Raw genomic sequence first — 17,824 nt, 5'->3', positions numbered from 1 at the left:
ATGCGCAGCCGATTCGATGATAGTAGACTATGCTATTCGCACGAACGAACAGATATATATATGTGTGTGTGTGTGTATGTGTGTGTGTATATCATCTAAACTCTAGAATATATATATATATATATATATATATATATATATATATATATATATATATATACATATTAGAGTTTAGATGACATATTGCAACTCAGAAATTCAGTCTCACTCGATTGATTGAAATTTCAATAATTATAATTTAGTTTCAGTTGCAATTCAATAGTGATTAATAGTTAACAACGTTTATACGATTTTTTAAATTCAATAACGATTATATATAATAATTATTTTCTTTTCTTTCTTCTTCTTTTCTTCCTTTCTTTTTTCTTCTTACTTTTCATTTTTTTCTCTTCTTTAGACCTTATATCTTCTATGCATTTAAAATATTTCCATTTAAATATACGTCAGTTTATTCAGCACATGCAATTTTCATTTTAATACATTTTCTTCCTTTCCTATAATATAATTAAAACGTAAAGCGATTTAACGAACCATCCGACGAGTAAGCGCGAAACATTATCTTGCACTTTCCCTTAAGCACTATCTTCAACATTATCGACGACTTTTACAAGCGATGGACTCTCTCGGTCGATAGGGTTTTCTACGATCAAAGTTTAATTAAGAACGCCATAGTAACTGCGGTGAGTACAAAGCTTGCGGTGTCGGAGGGTCGGAGGTTGGTGCGCGTGCGCGCACCTTTGCTTCGACATTTTTCGTCAAAACCGATTTCGTTGCTTTTCTTTATGAATATTAGATGAACGTATGGAAAGTGGTCACGATTGCTTGAATCATTCATCGTCATGAATTTTTTTATATTTTATTGTTTTATAAAATCATCCAGACGTTTCAATTTAAATTAATATTTCTCTGTCTCTGTAAATTATAAACGATCAAAAATGTGATAAAACATTTTCTCGATTCTTGTAGCTTACGCTATAATAATTTACAATGTAATTTTTAATGCGTACAAGAACTGCATGTACATATAAATAAGAACAATGTATACGCGTCTAAACTTTAGTATAAGTAATATCCTAACTGCAGAGAAGTTCTAATACCAGGAATAGCTATATGGTAGTTAGAGAACATTCATCGTAAACATAAGTTATACGGAAATCACGAAAATGGGAAATGAGAGCGAGCCATCGTTTGCAATATTCGAAATTGCATATACGCGTGTACGCAGAAGCATATGTGTAAATATTCCCATTACAAGTATTCAGAAGTATTTTATAATCTAAATTAATACTAAGTAAATGAATACTAATATGATCGATCGAATCTATTTATAACTTGCAATAACCGAAGGTAGATCTAGCATTAATGGATGTCAGTTCCAGGTATAAATCACTTTAGTAATTGTAATTGACACCACTTGGTAATAGCGTAATACTGATCGATGTTATGATTATTATGATTATTATTATTATTATTATCATCATCATCATCATCATCATCATCGTCGTCGTCATTATTAATTGCACGTAGGATACTAACATTTCATTAAAAGTTTATTCAACATTGATTAGTTAACACCATAGTTTGTTTTATTCATCGACGTAAACCAAAGACAAAAAAGTAATTCCATTTTTCTTATCCGACGAACAATGCAATTCTACGTCTTAAGATAAATTACAACGTTGGATTAGTTTTCATAGTAAAATAAACGATTTAATCCAAGTTTACATAGCTTTACAATTACTACAGTAAAAAAAGTTATTCTTAAAAGGACGGTAAAGAAAATTCATAGAAAGAGAGAGAAAGAGAGAGAGAGAGAGAGAAAGAGAGAATATTTAATGATGTAATCGTACTCTTTTCAGACGTTGTTAAAGCAGAAAAAGAACGTAAGATACGCGAGAAAGAAAAGGAGTTGATCAGAAAGGAATTGACACCTTTTACGAAGGAGTCATTGTTCAAAAGAAAGATGTCACTTACGGAACAGCAATACTGGCAAAAGAAAATATCAGAGTTAAGCAAAGGTGTACTAGAACGTACGCCACTGCAAAAGAGAAGAATTTTATTGGGCATTGATGCACCACCCGATGTCCTTACGAAGGATGTCAAAGATGCCAAAAAATATCTCGAAGAATGGCGAGATAATCTAAGCGTTACAAGAAGTCCTTTCTACAGGTCTCGGAGTATGCCACCTATGAGAAGAATGAGAGATGAGATAGATGACGAAAAAAGGAAAGAGAAAGTGGATGTCTACGAGCAGAAATCGGTAGAATCATTACAAATTAAGCGAGAAATTTCATTGACATTAGAAGAACCGGTTTCACCTCCGATTAAAGAGGTTGAAAAATTTAAAGAAATTAAAAGAGATAAGGAAAACGATTTATATCCGAGGATATCGGCATATTGTATCAAATAACATTATTATATATTACATTGTATTATTATTAATATTATTATTATTATTATTATTATTATTATTATTATTATTATTATTATTTTATTGTACTATCGAAACTCTGGTATTCGTTTTTTTAATGAAAATATAAGTTTCTAGAAAAATATATTTTATTTAAAAATAATGTACGATATTTCATTTGTGTAAGACCACAGAGATCGATCATGAGTCTTTCCAAAATTATATAGCTAATAGTACATCCAAGTATCTTATTCCAATGGAATAAGAACAAGATAATCATTTATACTTTTTCGAGTTTCTAAGAAAAGCAATAAGGAGTAGAATGAAAAAGAGAGCAAGTTCAATTACAGATCACGCGTTCTTTATTGCGTCTTCGACAAGGAACGTCACGCGAGGAACTTTGTAATCGTTTGAAACGTCAATTGGACGATTCGAGACTTGAGCGAGATAAAGTGTAGAAAGCTAAGGGTGGTACGTACACCCTTATACCCACCGAAAACTACGAAGAATTCCAAGTTTAGGTGAAAGCGGAAGTTCTCCGAAAAGCGAAAAGTTCGCGGAACGCCGAGAAAGAAGAAAGAGAGAGAGAGAGAGAGAGAGCAAAAGAAAGACAGAGAGAGACAGAGAAAGAGAGAGGGAAAGAGAGAGAGGAGTGAATAGAAACGGGGTAAATCGATGCTGGTACTTCTCACCGGTGAAAACCGATTCCAAGAGGGTGCATTACTTTTCTACTCCTTTTCGAGTCCTTGTCCTTTGAACGTTACTTGTGAAAGAAAACTAGAAGATAGAAGCCAAATTTTCAACAATTTTTATTCGATATAAACACATTAATGTCTATAGAATGATTCGTCGCGATCGAATACTCGAATATTTATTATAATTTCCGAGATATTCGAAATGTTGGAAATCTTCTCTTTCTTTTCTTTTTCCTTTTTTATTTATTTTTTTAACTTTTTACTACCAATAAAAAATATAAAAGAAAATTAATAATTATTGCACGTTATTTATCTTCAGTTATCTCATTTTTATCGAACGAAATTGTCTGCTTGAAAAATAACAAAGCTACAATAGAAAGAATAGCAATACGAACAAGTACAAAGTTTGTAGGTATAATGAACGTAGGTGAACTTAGGAGTTTGGTAAAGATTGTATCCAATGTAGAATGTCGTCATTATTACGAGAATGTAGATTTCGTTCAACAAGCGGAACTTTCAAAGAGGAAACATGAATTCTCTTCTTCCTCGAAACTTTTCCCACGGATAAATGTACATATCTAAATCTGCACTCTATTCGAAGGAACAATCCTTCACAATTGAGTGAACTGTTGACAACTTTCAAGTTTTAAAACTACGAATTATTATTATTATAATAGAGAGAATGAAAGGTCAATGTACTTACTTACGTACGTAAAAGTAAAAAAAAAAGAACCAAGATGTTGGGCAAAAATTAATAAAAACGTCAGTAACGATAATATTTCTACGATATATATATATATATATATTCTTGTCAATGAAATTCCTGTTATTTTTGCTAAGTAAATCACGAAATCTTTACTGTTCTACATAGTAAATAATGATGTAAAAAATACGACGCTGGTCGACGCGTAAAACATAAAATTGATGTTTCAAAGGTGTTTGAAAACATAACGATTTGTAAAAACAATCCGTGTGTTCTTTCTCTTTGCTTCTTTTTGTTTTCTTTTTTGTTAGTGCAGTAAACGTAAAGGAAACGAGGAGAGTAAAGAAAAAGAGAGGACAGAAAGGTAGTGAGAACGAGAGAAATAAAGAAAGAACAAACTCGGCAAAGTCTTTCTACGTGCATTAGCTGATGAGAGCAACGATTCGTCAGGCTTTTCGTGAAAATCAGAGATCACCGGTGCGCGCGCGCACACGCCTCGGAGAGAAGAGAGAGAGAGAGAGAGAGAGAGAGAGAGAGAGAGAAAGAAAAGGAGAAAAAAGCGGTCAAAGTGGGGAATGCAATGTCGTACTGTGCACAATGGACCGGTAAACAGAGAGTATGCTTCCACACGGTAAACACCTTTCGACAGCGTGGTGAATGTGATGTTAAAAAGAAGAACTACCGGGGTAGTACTTCGTGCTCAAAAATGTGCAAAATGTGCAAGCAAGTCTTTCGAAAACCGTACACTTACACAATCGTTAGAGTTTTCATTTATATGCTTCATTATTCTATACGTAAAATCTCCTGAACGGATTGATTTTTATTGATAAAATCGTAAGATTATGGAGACATAAAAATTTGTTTATTATGTTTTATTATTTAAAATTTTAATCGGAACGAAATCAATTTTTTTTCTGCATTCATAGACAAAGTGAAGTGTGATAAACGTTTCTACTTTCTCGTTTTCTCTTTTACGTTTATCTTTTTATTGCTTACGGTGGGCTGTCACTGAAATGAAAAAATAAGAGAACGATAAAACTTAATTATTATGCAAAATTATTATGTAAATTAACAAGATAATAATAATGAATTACTTAATCCGCTCAATGTTATATTAAAATAAAATTGTTTTCTCTCTTTCTTGCTGCTACCCTTCCACTTTCTCTCCCTCTCTCTTATTATTTAAAATGTTGATCAATCGTCCGGGATATTAATTTCAACTTTAAAATTTACTTTCTCTCTCTCTCTCTCTCTCTCTCTCTCTCTCTTATTCTCTTTTGTTCGCTATTCTCTTTTCTTTCCGTTACTGTTACTGTAACTCTTTTCCAGCACGACAACCATGCTGGGTTTTCCTACAGTGATATTTCGGTCGAAAATACTGCTCTCTCTCTCTCTCTCTTTCTCTTTGATTCTCGTTTTGTCTCTCCTGCGTAACACGAATGCTTCACACGAGAGAGCCCCAGGAAATAGTTGTCGCTTAATTGTTTCGCACCTAAGAATTTTCGTTCGGAAACGCGACAGAAAAGTTTGCGGAACAAGCCTCGGGCTCACGTTTGCGTTGAGTGCTTTGGGAGAGAGAAAAGTAGAGAAATTCTGTTGGTTGAACGAATGGATGACGTCCTATTTCCTTTCAAAATTGAAAAAAAAGGAAATATAAAGAAAAAAAAGAAACGAAATCATTCAACTATTAAAAATGTTTTATAGATTATCGATGACATTCGACATTTGCATCGGGAACAATCTACTTTGATTCTAACTTAATATTATTATAAATGAATCTAATACTTTTCCTATTCCTTTATTATTTAAAAAAATTGTTCAACATAAGCTTGACAAAAGGGAATAAAAAATCTGAATGATTTACAGTGCATAAGTCGCTCAAAATCTGACATGTTTAGATTTATATGTAACGCGAGTGCAGATATTTGAAAGATGAACGGACGAGGGGAATGTCATTCGCGATGTTCGCAGACGTGTACGTAGGAACATAATATTTTATCTAGAATGGTATAATATGACGAATAGGTACCCATATATATATATATATATATATATATATATATATTTATATTTATATTTATATATATAACAAAAAAGGATGAGTTACGACGATGTTTTGCCACTACATGTTACTTTTTTCAATATATGTACATCTATGCAAATATATATGATCATGTAAATACGTATATTCAATGAATCGATATTATCGATACATATAGCAATGTCGAGGAGGGTGCATTTCCGTGCATCAGACGAAGGAAACGAGGTGAGCGCATTCGAGGCGACTCGATAACCAGGAACGATCGGCTCGTTAAGGCGGAATGATTACATCAGCGGTTCCTGATGAATCGAACTCGACCAAAGAACCGAGATATCTTGATTGCGACTTATTTCCAGTCGCCTTATTTCTTTCTTTATCACTGTAATTCGTTCATGGTGAATTTGCAAATAGTATTTCAGAAATTTTATTCAATTGTTTTAATATAATTTCTTTCGTACATGTTTTGTAACATTTTAAATATTATTTATATCATTTTATTGGTTAGAGAGATGAAAATAGAAAGAGAGAAAAAAAGAAAAATCATATTAAAAGAAAAAATTTTTAATAAAAAACGTTTATCGCTCAGAAATTATCTCGAATTCTTATAAAGAAGTAAAAGCTGAGACTCGTTAGTTTACGACAGAAATGAATGAAGAAAGAGGCAATATGCAAGGAGAAGAAGAAAAGAAATATATATAGGAGAAAAATTTATGGAAGCTATGCTCTTTTTCCCTCTCTCTGTTTCTTCTTTTTTTTTTAATTTCTGAATAGAAAATGAGATCTGAATGGTTATCTATCTTTAATTTCCCTTTAATTTTCTCGGACGAAGCATCCACGCTGTTACGTTCATTTTACGGAAATGAAATTCTTAATTGCTGGCGAGTATTGTATTATAAAATTCTTCCTAAATGAGCATGCAATTTGTTGGAATATCACGTTGGACCATTTAAATTTGCGGTCGATTAAAGAAAAGAATTCTTGATCAGAAACATATAAATTTTCTACCTAATGTAGAATTTTTTAATAATGATTCCTATTAAACAATTAAAAAATAATAATGAGTGAATATATATATTCGTCCATATGATTATTTAAAAGAAAGTTATATATATGTATAGGAGAAAATATATATATAATATGCAAATACATATAACTCTAACTTTCTCTTGAATATTCGTAATATTAATATATATATAATATATATAACATGTATATAAGTTTATACTTTCGCAGATAATGTAAATACCTTCCTACTTCTCTATTTTTCTTGTCAATAAAGCTAAAAAATGACGCAAAGGAAAACGAGTTTTCTAAATGTAGTTAAAAGCTGTCAAGGAGAACACCTCCGACGACGTAGTAAAGGAGGAGGCGCATTTCGGTGCTAACATCTTTGACGTTTACGTGCGAGTAAAGCGGCGAATGAGGGAGGGATACATTGAGAGAGAGAGAGAGAGAGAGAGAGAGAGAGAGAGAGAGAGAAGAGAGAGCGTGAATTTGCGTCAGGCAGGGACGAGTTCTCGCGTGTTTGCTGAGCGAAACAGGGCAAATATCACTTCGTCCGCAACTTTATTCCGCGACGCGGTGAATTCATGAATCTTTTAGCACTTCGCCCGGTATTTTCTCTTCCTAGCAATCTCTCTCTCTCTCTCTCTCTCTCTCTCTCTCTCTCTCTCTCTCTTTCTTTCTTTCTTTCATCATGCATAGGGGACATGCACAGATCGTGTGAATTATTTCGTCGAACTGATTACGCCGAGTAAAGCGGTTCTTCAATGATCCAAAAGAAAGTAAATGTCGATCTAGCTGTATCCATTTTCTAGATCGCTACACATTTTAATAAAATATTGACTTTTCTTTTAACCATCGGTTATCAAATATATATTGAAATTGATATTTAAATGTAAATCTTTAACATAAATCTTTAATAATATATAATATTGAATTTTCATATTAGAAACGTATCATTCGTATATGAATTAGAGAAATATTTATTTTTTAATAACTTCATTTTATTTATTTATGCAAACAAATCTTCTTGAATGATTTATCTTTATAGATTCAAATTTTGTTAAACGAATTTGATTATCGCAAGATATTTTAGATGGAGACAATTTTTTATTTATCCAGTATAGAAATTGCGATAGCGATTAGATAAAACAAAAATCTTGAATATCATATCGAACTATATACTTAAAATCGATCGGTATCGAAATCTTATCAACAACGTTTGTTTCGATATTGTTAGTATAATATTCTTATAACGATGGATATTAAATACGTTTATGTGAAAAGTCGTTCAGAATTCGGTAAACAATGCATCTTCGATATTTGCGGACCGAACTTGGACGAGGAGATCAAACCGAATCCTCACGAGATGCGCAATTACATCCTGAAGACCCAATGTCACATCAACACGCAGTACACGAAGCAAATAGCGTCACATGAGGTTAGGTCGATTTCATTAACAAGATTATATCCGGTAATGATAGTCTTGTATATATGTCTGGTCATAATGCGTAGAACTATGGTTTGCGAGAAATGAGATAAGAACATGTCCCGTAGAAATTGGTGTCTTCATTTCTAATCCCTTTACCTAATTCGGTAGAAAATGAAACGTACTATGAATAATTTCTGTGATATGTTCAAACAAATTTTCGAAAGATCCACCAGGTGAATATTCAAATATCATTAATTAAATAAAGATATCATTGTCTCTGTCTGTGAATTTGGAAAGACAAGTACGTTAAATAAAAGAATAGTAAAGAAAAGGATAATGCAACGACGACGTATAGTTATCAGTCCTGTTAGAATTCGTTACAAACTCATTTCTCTTCGTTCTCGATGAACTTGACATCAATGAAGCGAGATATTTAAAAAGTTTCCATTCGTAGAAATCGTTCCTTGAAATCGTATCTATGAGTTTGTAGAGATTTTACGGTGCAAAAATAGAACGAAGTAGACATATCCGTATAACTGGACGTTGACATCATAAAAATAAGAAAAAAGTTGGGAATATTGGAGTCCTCTTTTTCCTCCTGGTACGAACCATCGGAATCTCATATCGCTGGATTCATGTTAGTAAAAATTATATATCACTGGACGGAAAAAGGTTGACGTAACGCGGTTGAGGTAACGAGTTTACCTTCACGACTGCAAATGTTCAGCTTTTGACGTTTTAAAGGATTTTTAAGAAGAAAACTTAGCTTAATACGCTTAACAGCTTCTACTACAGGCAAAGCGTATCTTCATCCAGAGAAAAAAGAAAAATGAATAAGGATTTGCTGTGCTCGAGTCAGTCAACAACAATCGTACTGATCGTTTTTGTCATTTTTATTTTTCCTAAAAATGTTTCCGTTTCGTAATATTGTCCGTATTACGTTTCAGTCGGGAATTAAAACGAGAAAATCTCAAAGCACGTTTTTCCTTCTTTTCTTTCTTCTTTCTTTTTTTTTCGTTTTTTATGCCCCACGAAAGAAAAGTCAAACAAATTCTACAATCTATTTGTTCGACGTTATTAACAAAGGAAAGAAAGTTTGTTTCAAACGATAGCATAAAATCATACGTGCGAGCGAACAAGAATTATTCTTATTAAGGAAGATAGGTGAAATGTTATATCTGGCAAATTGTACGAACTTCATATCCGTTATTATAGATTCAAACCAAAGATGTGAAACTAAAGAACAATGGAATGTACCATTACGAGGGTGGTTGGCCAAAGGAAATCCATCCTCGTGACGATGAGACTACTACTAGATATCGCAGGCGAGTGGAGAAGGACGAGGATTGGGCTCCAACATTACGTTACTTACTTGCGGTAAATCTCTAGAGTTAGTAATAGAGATGATAGACCGAGTATACTGTACAATTTTGAAAGTGGTTTCATAATATACCTCGGTAGAATTAAGAGAAAACAATATGGATTATTAATAATCAAGAATAACTTGGATTTAACTATCGAAATAAACGTGAACTTTTATCGTACAAAATAATAATTTTTCTTGTCAGGATATGGAACACAGTATTCTGTTGAACAACACTGTTAATATATACGATCATTATTTTGACGATATGATACCAACTAGCTTAACAACAGAGCGAGGGATTAGGTACGTTTCTTTCGACAATTCGATTAGTTTCGATAACGTTTTATTAGAGATACGATTGCATTGATAACTATTAGGTAATTATTTAGGTATCCTTGAACAATCGGTTTCTGTAAACGCAATCTTTTTCTAGACTTGTGAATGTTCTCCCGGATCAAGAGAAACCCGGCAGATCGGTAACGAATATTAATTGGTCGCCCGAGGAAACAAAGATGGTAGTTTGTTATTGCTTCGGTAATTCCAAAAGAAAGATCGATTACAATACTCTCTCGTATATATGGGATTTAGGTAAGACGAGGCCATTGACGAATCACAAAAATTGCAATTTAAAAGTATTACTCGTATATAATGAAATTAAAATAATTCACATTTCTTTACAAATAGAAAGTCCGAACAAGCCCTGCATGACTCTTAATAGTTCGTATCCAACAATAGTATGCGAATTTAATCCTCGAGATCCTTCTATACTTTGTGGTGGTCTTATGAACGGGCAAGTTTGTTACTGGGACCTCAGAAACAGTAGCGAACCGGTTCAACTATCCTATCCTCGAAACAGTCATAGGTATTATCGAGTTCGAGAAGATAGTCATTCGATCGAGAAACTACTGATTTCTTTAATGACGTACACGAAGTTTCTCGAATATAAAATCCGGACTGAAGGCTTTTTGTTGAAGATACCCAACGACCTCTGCGAAGTGGATCTATACGAAGACCAATACAGAATTTTTCTCAAGTTCTTGGGACGGTCAAGTTCTATGGTGGGATATACGAAATCTACGTCAACCAATCGAACGTTTAATCTTCGATCTTGAAAATCCAAATCAACCATTGATGGAAAGATCGATTGGGATATCTTCAGCGAATTTCGAGCCTTCTATGAGTACGAAGTTTATGTTCGGTTTACAGAATGGTATTGTTATCAGTGGCTCGAGGAAGGTGAAGACAAACGCAGAAAAATTGTCCTTGAGATTCAGTTCTCATAGTGGAGTGGTAAAGTCTGTTGATCGCAATACCTTTACTCCAAAAATATTTATAACTGTCGGCAAGACATGCACTCGAATTTGGGCGGAGGACACTAGAGAAGGCAGTTTAATAACGATTAGGTTCTTTGGTCATTGAATATTTTTATTTTATCGTCATTTATTACTGGAATAAATCATTGAACAAATTCTTCTTCTCTTTTTTGAAGGAGTCTAGAACCGGTGCAGGCTTGTTGGAACAAAACCAGACACTCTCTTTTTTACATCATATATGAAAACGGCCGACTAGAGCTCTATGATATTTTAGAGGATCTTCAGAAACCAATCGTCGAGTTACAACTGAGTAATACCAATCTAACGACGATGGCAGCCCACGAAAATGGAATTTTATTAGCCGTTGGTGATAAAAATGGAAATATATTTTTAACTCGTTCGACCGAGTCTTTGGGAAAATTTGACAGGAATGAAAGAAACAATTTGATTATGGTATATCCCATGAAAGATATAAATTATTATCTATCTTGTTTTTTTTTGTTTTCATTATTATTGTTCCTCCGTAATAAATACTGGAAAAGTGTATATAATTTTCGTCGTACGTTATCAGGGATTCGATAGAAATTCAAGGCATGTGAAAGCGGTGGATGTTCGTCTCAAGGAGATCAGAATATTAAAGATGTTAGAAATGAAAAAATCGTCGATACCACAGAAGATTCCAAAGCTTAGGAGGAGAAGTAGACAAAGAGGCAAATCGGTGAAGGATGATATAAGGTTAAGTAGAAGTAAAGGTAGAAAAGGGAAGAAAAGAACGCGAGAGGAACTTCCTGAAATCGTGCTCGCCGAAGAAATGTTTTTTGAGACTGTAGAAAAGGTAGGAAGAGGATGGGAGAAAAAGAGTAGGAAATTAAATTTCACGATTTTTTCTTTCTTTTTAAAAATTCATTTACTGTTTAAAGGAAAGAGAAAAATTCGAAATGGACGAGGACCCAGAACTGAGATACTCGACGTTCATACGAAAATTCGATATCAAACCATTTAAACTTCCAGTAGAGGAACCTGACAAGGAACAAGAAACGGAAGAGACGAAGAAAAAAGTCAGAAGGAGAATACCTGCAATGCCAAAGAAAATACCCTCACGGGAAATATCAGAGGAGGAAATGAAGATTAAACCAACGATTTCAAAGTTATTAACGGAAACTACCGTTGATGAAATGGTGCCAAGCATGAAACGTCTTAAGAAACGTAAGATAAAGAAAAAGATGAGGGTCAAGAAGTTCAACCTTCGTCTTCCAAGACCTTGCACAATAGTATGCCAACCGAAGGTCTGCTGTTGGCGTAAAACTTGGCTTTCGAAGAAGTATGCGCCTCGTACAAGGGAGAAGCGAGACGATCGAACGTTGACTGCGGATGAAAGTTCTTTAAGAGATATGCTAGAGCTGCCCCAGGAATTCGACATAGAGCTTAAGAAAGCTAAAAAGGAGATTCATCGAGCGAAGAAGCCGATCCAGTGGATTCAAAGGAAACAACTAGTCAAGAAAATTTTGTTAACTCGGTAAGATATATTTGAATGTATCTTATTTTCGATTCCGTCGAAATCGTTCATCCTCGAATCGAGCGAACGATCAAAGGAAAAAATTGTCGAACTGTCGTACTTTTTCTTCTTTGTTTTTATTTTCTTATTTTTTACTTTTTTCCTCTCAGAGAGAAAGCCAAAGAGGAAGAAACGAAATATGAGAAGAAAGCGATTGTACCGGAAGAATATTCAGTGGAAGCTGAAGAAATCGAGGAATGTGTAAAAGAATCTATATCAAAAATTGAGCCCTGTAGTCTACGAAAATCATGGACGATCATGAAGGATATTGAGGCTTTGCTTAAAGTCAAGGAAGCAGAAACGATAGATCCTGAAACAGAACTGGGCAAGGCTTATTTGGAAGAGCTCAAGGCCATTCAAAAAAGAATTTACCCAAGGATTTCCGACTTCCATTAGATAGAATAGCGTTTACCGATCGTTCGATAACAAAAGAGGCCTAAAAAGGTAGAAGAGAAGAAGGAGGATGAATGGAGGATGGTCACAATACGTATGCTCGTGCAATACATAACATCGAGCAATGTATAACATAATAATGCAAAAGAATAAGAGGATAAACCTCTTAAGGTAACAATCAATCATATTCGCGATTTCGAGGTAAATCCTTCGAAAACGATTCAGACGATCTCTCCTTCTTCTCTTTTCTATATATTAGAGATTTGTTAATATGATACCTTTGTTAGTGTATCTCAATGACATATATGGGTATTATCGTACGAGGATATTCTTAACGATCCTGATTATTTCCTGGACCTTTCAGTTCGTTATATAATTGAAATGGTCGTTTATTGGCGTCATTAACGATAACGAATTGACGGAACATAATGAATTCGAACAAATTGAATAAATGCGTTATATACGAGTAAATCAAGGGCGCAGCAGTCGCTGCCAAACTACGAGAAGAAAATAAAAGAATCATATTATACGGGCGATCGATCTCTCGATTCTACTTTAAAATCGTTTAAGTTGACGTTAAGGGTCCCAACGTAAAACCTAGGATGTTGAAACTTTGAAAACTTCCATCGGCGAAAAGAAGAAAATCGGTGAGTCCACTCTTCCTTGTTTTTCCGGAGAATGGAGGAAAGGGGACAAATTTCCGATACGACTTTTCTAGATGCGAGATGATAAATTCACGCAGGAAAGGTTGACATTCAAAAGAGAGCTTCCGATTCGCTATCCGGATTTTAGAGCAAGATGACATATCCGTTCGTTGTTAGAGTTCTCCAGGCACAACTTCCGGTATTTTGAAACACGTGACGCGTACACGTGTGACCCGCTTTTAAAAAATATAGTAGACAGAATTTATAAATTCGAAAAGGCAGCTTTATTGACAAAATTCACATACCTTTTCTGTTCCAACCAGAAATTGCAACATTTTTCAATGATTTCCTGCTTGAATGATATTTTGATGAAAAATAACTTTTATAAAATAATCTCTTAGAAAAATTAATTTCAAACGTTTCATTCAAAATCCAATTTACATCTTCTCGAATAACGATGTTCGTGTCAAACACTTTTTAAGCTTCCTGTTTCAATTTTTTCAATTAATATCTTATATTTCTTTCTCTATTTCCTTCACGATCATTCCCATATAGCACGTATCTCCATACCACATCATATCTCCATAGATAAGTTTCTCAGATTTTCTTCGTCTCCTACTCAATTTATAATTATTAATTAAGGAGACACGGTGAAGCTTGCGAGTTTTCTTTTCACACATTTTTCTGTGTGGAAAGACAAAAGCAAAAAAAAAAGAAAAGAAAAGAAAAGAAGAGAAAGAAAAAAGTACGCGAAAGTTTGCCGTGGTACATGAGGATAATGGTAAAGAGAATTAATCGTAAGCGCTCGAGTATGTAAATTTGGTAGAAAAATAACAGAGTATCGGATCTCTTCTTTCCTGCTCTTTTGTCGCTCTGGGAACGTCAAAGATCACCGTCTCTGGAGAAATCTCGAAGAAATTCAGAGAAGCTGAAGTCGAGCTTTAAGGTGCATGGCGCGAGGAGAAGTTAAGGAAGGGTCGAAGAAAGCGGTCTTGGGGATATAAAATACGAGCTTGGTAAAATGCTTGGCATAAGTCCAGAAACTTGCGGTCTTCGTGTCTATGTGTTCATGTGTCTTATGTATTGTATATAAGAATGTTTCTATATATGTGATATATGTGTAATGTACATATAAAGATATCTATATATTTCTCCATTTGATCCGATAAATTTGAATAAATGATCTAGATTCGTTCACGAAGTAAATGCATTTCGGCACTGTAAAACATATATACATATATTCTCTTCTGCAAATGAGGAGAGTAATATTCTAATAGACGCAATTACACAGGATTAAATTTTATATAAAATGATTCGATAAAGGGAAATTTGTCGATACTTTTTTACGAAATATCCATCATCGATACAAGTACGGACGTAGGTCATTAATTACGTTAATCTCGGAAAATCGCAATTATATGTATCTAATTATACAATATTCCATGTACAAAGGCAATTTACCGAGCCTCGATCATGAACAGTACGAAAAGATGTAATTATCATCGGGAAGTTAAATGAAAGGATAATAAAATGTAGAGTAAGGAAAAAACAACAAAGGGATTCTATGACGACTAATATCTTTCATGAATAAAATTGTTTAGAAACGATGAAATGCGAGAATTACGTATATAAGCCTTATTTCTTTGAAATGTCATAGAACATAAGAATCTCTCTTTTTTTTTCACATAATCCGTTGTTTTCGAGTCCTCGCGCAATTAATTATCGAGAAAGGTTTTTACCATTTTCATTTTCTTAGTCTCTTGTGTTTCATTCTATTTCTTTTTCTTAGTTTCCTTTTTTAACCATGAATGATATCACGAGGAGAAAAAGTAAGAAAGAAAGAAAGAAGCATACTGTTTTATGTTGCCTTACGTTTGCCTCTTTTGTTTTTTTATTTTCATCTTTCTCCTTTATCCACGTCTTCGCCCAATTAAATACTTTCAACAATTGCAAATGACTTTTAATCTCTTAACGAGATCCTTTTAGATATAAACAGATATCTACTTTTCTACTCGATCCAGTAAATTCGAGTAAATGAACGAGAGTCACCACTAGTAATGCATTTTAGCGCTTTAAATCATGACCCGCAGAATTAAATGGAAGATATCTCGGGGGCAAGGATAATCCATGAATATCGTTTTGGTCGGTGGCCAATAATATGCGAGCTAACGGAGCAATCGATTATATTAATATCGCGGCGCTACTTCGTGTACGCGATTAACTCATTCGGGAATTTGAAACAGGCCCATTGATATACCAATGTTAAAACTAACCAGCCACTCGTAGATTACATTTGAGATCGTAAGTAATTTTCGGTTAACTGCTAAGTCGTCTAATCTCATACTATAAAATGGAATACGTGTTAAACGTCGACACCTATAATATATCACGATATATATGATCAATCTCCTCAGATTTATCATCGAGTAGAAACGAATTTCTTCCTGTCCTCTTCTTTTTTAATATTTAACATCTCGAAGAATTTAATTTTGATCATCAAATAATTTATAAAACAGTTGATTTCTTTCAACGTACCATCGAACAGAAATTAATTTCTTCTCCCTTTTTTCTTTTCTTTTTTATAAAGATTCGACATTTCAAAGAATCTATTTGCGATGCTCGAGTAATCCATAGAACGAGATCGTCAAATTTCGATGAGATCTTCGAGATAGTCCGATTTAGAATTCCAACGAATTTTGACTTAATTTATTCCACGTTGATTTCCTATTATGATTCGAAGATGTTCCTCATAAAACCTTGATTTCTCGGTTTTCCACAGAAAAAGTCTTTCTTTGGTCTCTCTCTTTCTCTCTCTCTCTCTCTCTTTTGGGTGCCACAGGTGGAGTTAGATGATCCTTTATTCCATTCACCTCGCTGATAGCACAGACACGAAGTGTTCCTTTAAACGATATTCAGTGGATTCATTATATTCCACGGAGATCAAATCAGAGGTTTACTTACGTATGCGGCACGGAAGCTAGTAAATTTCTCTCCCTCTCCCTTTCTACCTATCTATCTCCCTTCCACCCTTCTGTTTTCTCCAAGGCAACGTTCGAATCATATTCCGAATCATGATTTTCTTGGTACATGTTCTACTTTATCCGGTTACTTTACAAACATCTTCTAAATTCTAGTATCTATTTACATAGAAAACATTGTACTATGATATCGATGGATATCATATCGTTTTTTCTTTCTTTTCTATCTTTTTATCGAATTTCAAAAATATATTTCTTTCAAATGGATTCTCCGGTTTTGTTTCCTTTATTATTTTTCACATATAAATGTTCGACAATGTCAATCGATTGCAAACCGTCCAATCTCTTTCGCTTAACACGCTTAATGCAAGTAAATATATGTATCTGTTTTTACTTTCATCATTGATTTTTGACTAAAAAAGCGATATATATATATAGTTAAATAATAAAAATTAATATATTATTTTTGAAAGATTGTTAATGAACTGGTCTTAATTCGCATTATAAGTTACGACTTGAAAATTTACTGCGAAACCAAAGAAAACTACGTGTGGCATCTGCAAAACAGATATGGCCGTTATGCGGTTAGGCTATACACGAATTTAACCTAAAATGCCTCACGACTCAGTTCATACGTAAGACTGTCATATTCACGACTATATTTGGGAACATATATATTCGCTTCAAAGAATATTTGAGGATTGGCAGGTTCTGTATTTCAGTTTTCATCTTCTCTGTCTCTCTCTCTCTCTCTCTCTTTTTCCTATTTTTCATATCTCCTTCCTTCTCCTATGTACTCGCATAAGTATACATGTGAGTATGTAAGTACCTATGTACGTCGCTGATATCAGTAAAGGACAACTTTGAAGTAGAACGTGAATTCGATATTCGAAGAATATCTAAGCTCGATGTAAGGTACGTCCCAAGTACCAAAGAAGAATGCTGAATTTTAAAAATGACAAGATAAAGTTACACAAAATAACAGAAATCATGTATAATACGAAAAGTCACCTGTATCAAGTGGAAAAGAAAAGAAAAAAAAAAGAAAATATTAAAATTATAGATATTCGATCAATAGATATTACTTTAATATAATTTCGACAAGTAACAAAAGTCTCGATCGAAAATTGTTACTTATTATAACAATAAGATGAAAGAAAAAAGAAAAGAAAAAAAGAAAAGCGAGTTTTTATCTGTATGTAATTCATTGAAAATAAATTCGCATTTGTTCCGTAGTGATTATATATTATATTTCATAAAATACGAACGAACGAGAAAGACAAAGATAAAGA

At 33.7% G+C, this 17,824-nt stretch overlaps 1 protein-coding gene across 5 annotated transcripts in view; it reads right to left on the bottom strand.

Annotated features, from left to right (window-relative positions):
* LOC127065750 (furin-like protease 1) overlaps positions 1–17,824 on the bottom strand; it is a 175,464-nt gene that overhangs the window by 40,420 nt on the left and 117,220 nt on the right. The gene's annotated exons all lie outside the window — the stretch shown is intronic.

Source organism: Vespula vulgaris, chromosome 8 (genome assembly GCF_905475345.1).
Source record: "Vespula vulgaris chromosome 8, iyVesVulg1.1, whole genome shotgun sequence".
Lineage (NCBI taxonomy): Eukaryota > Metazoa > Arthropoda > Insecta > Hymenoptera > Vespidae > Vespula > Vespula vulgaris.
Note: the sequence above shows the minus strand (reverse complement) of the source record. Positions and strands in the feature narration are given on the sequence as shown.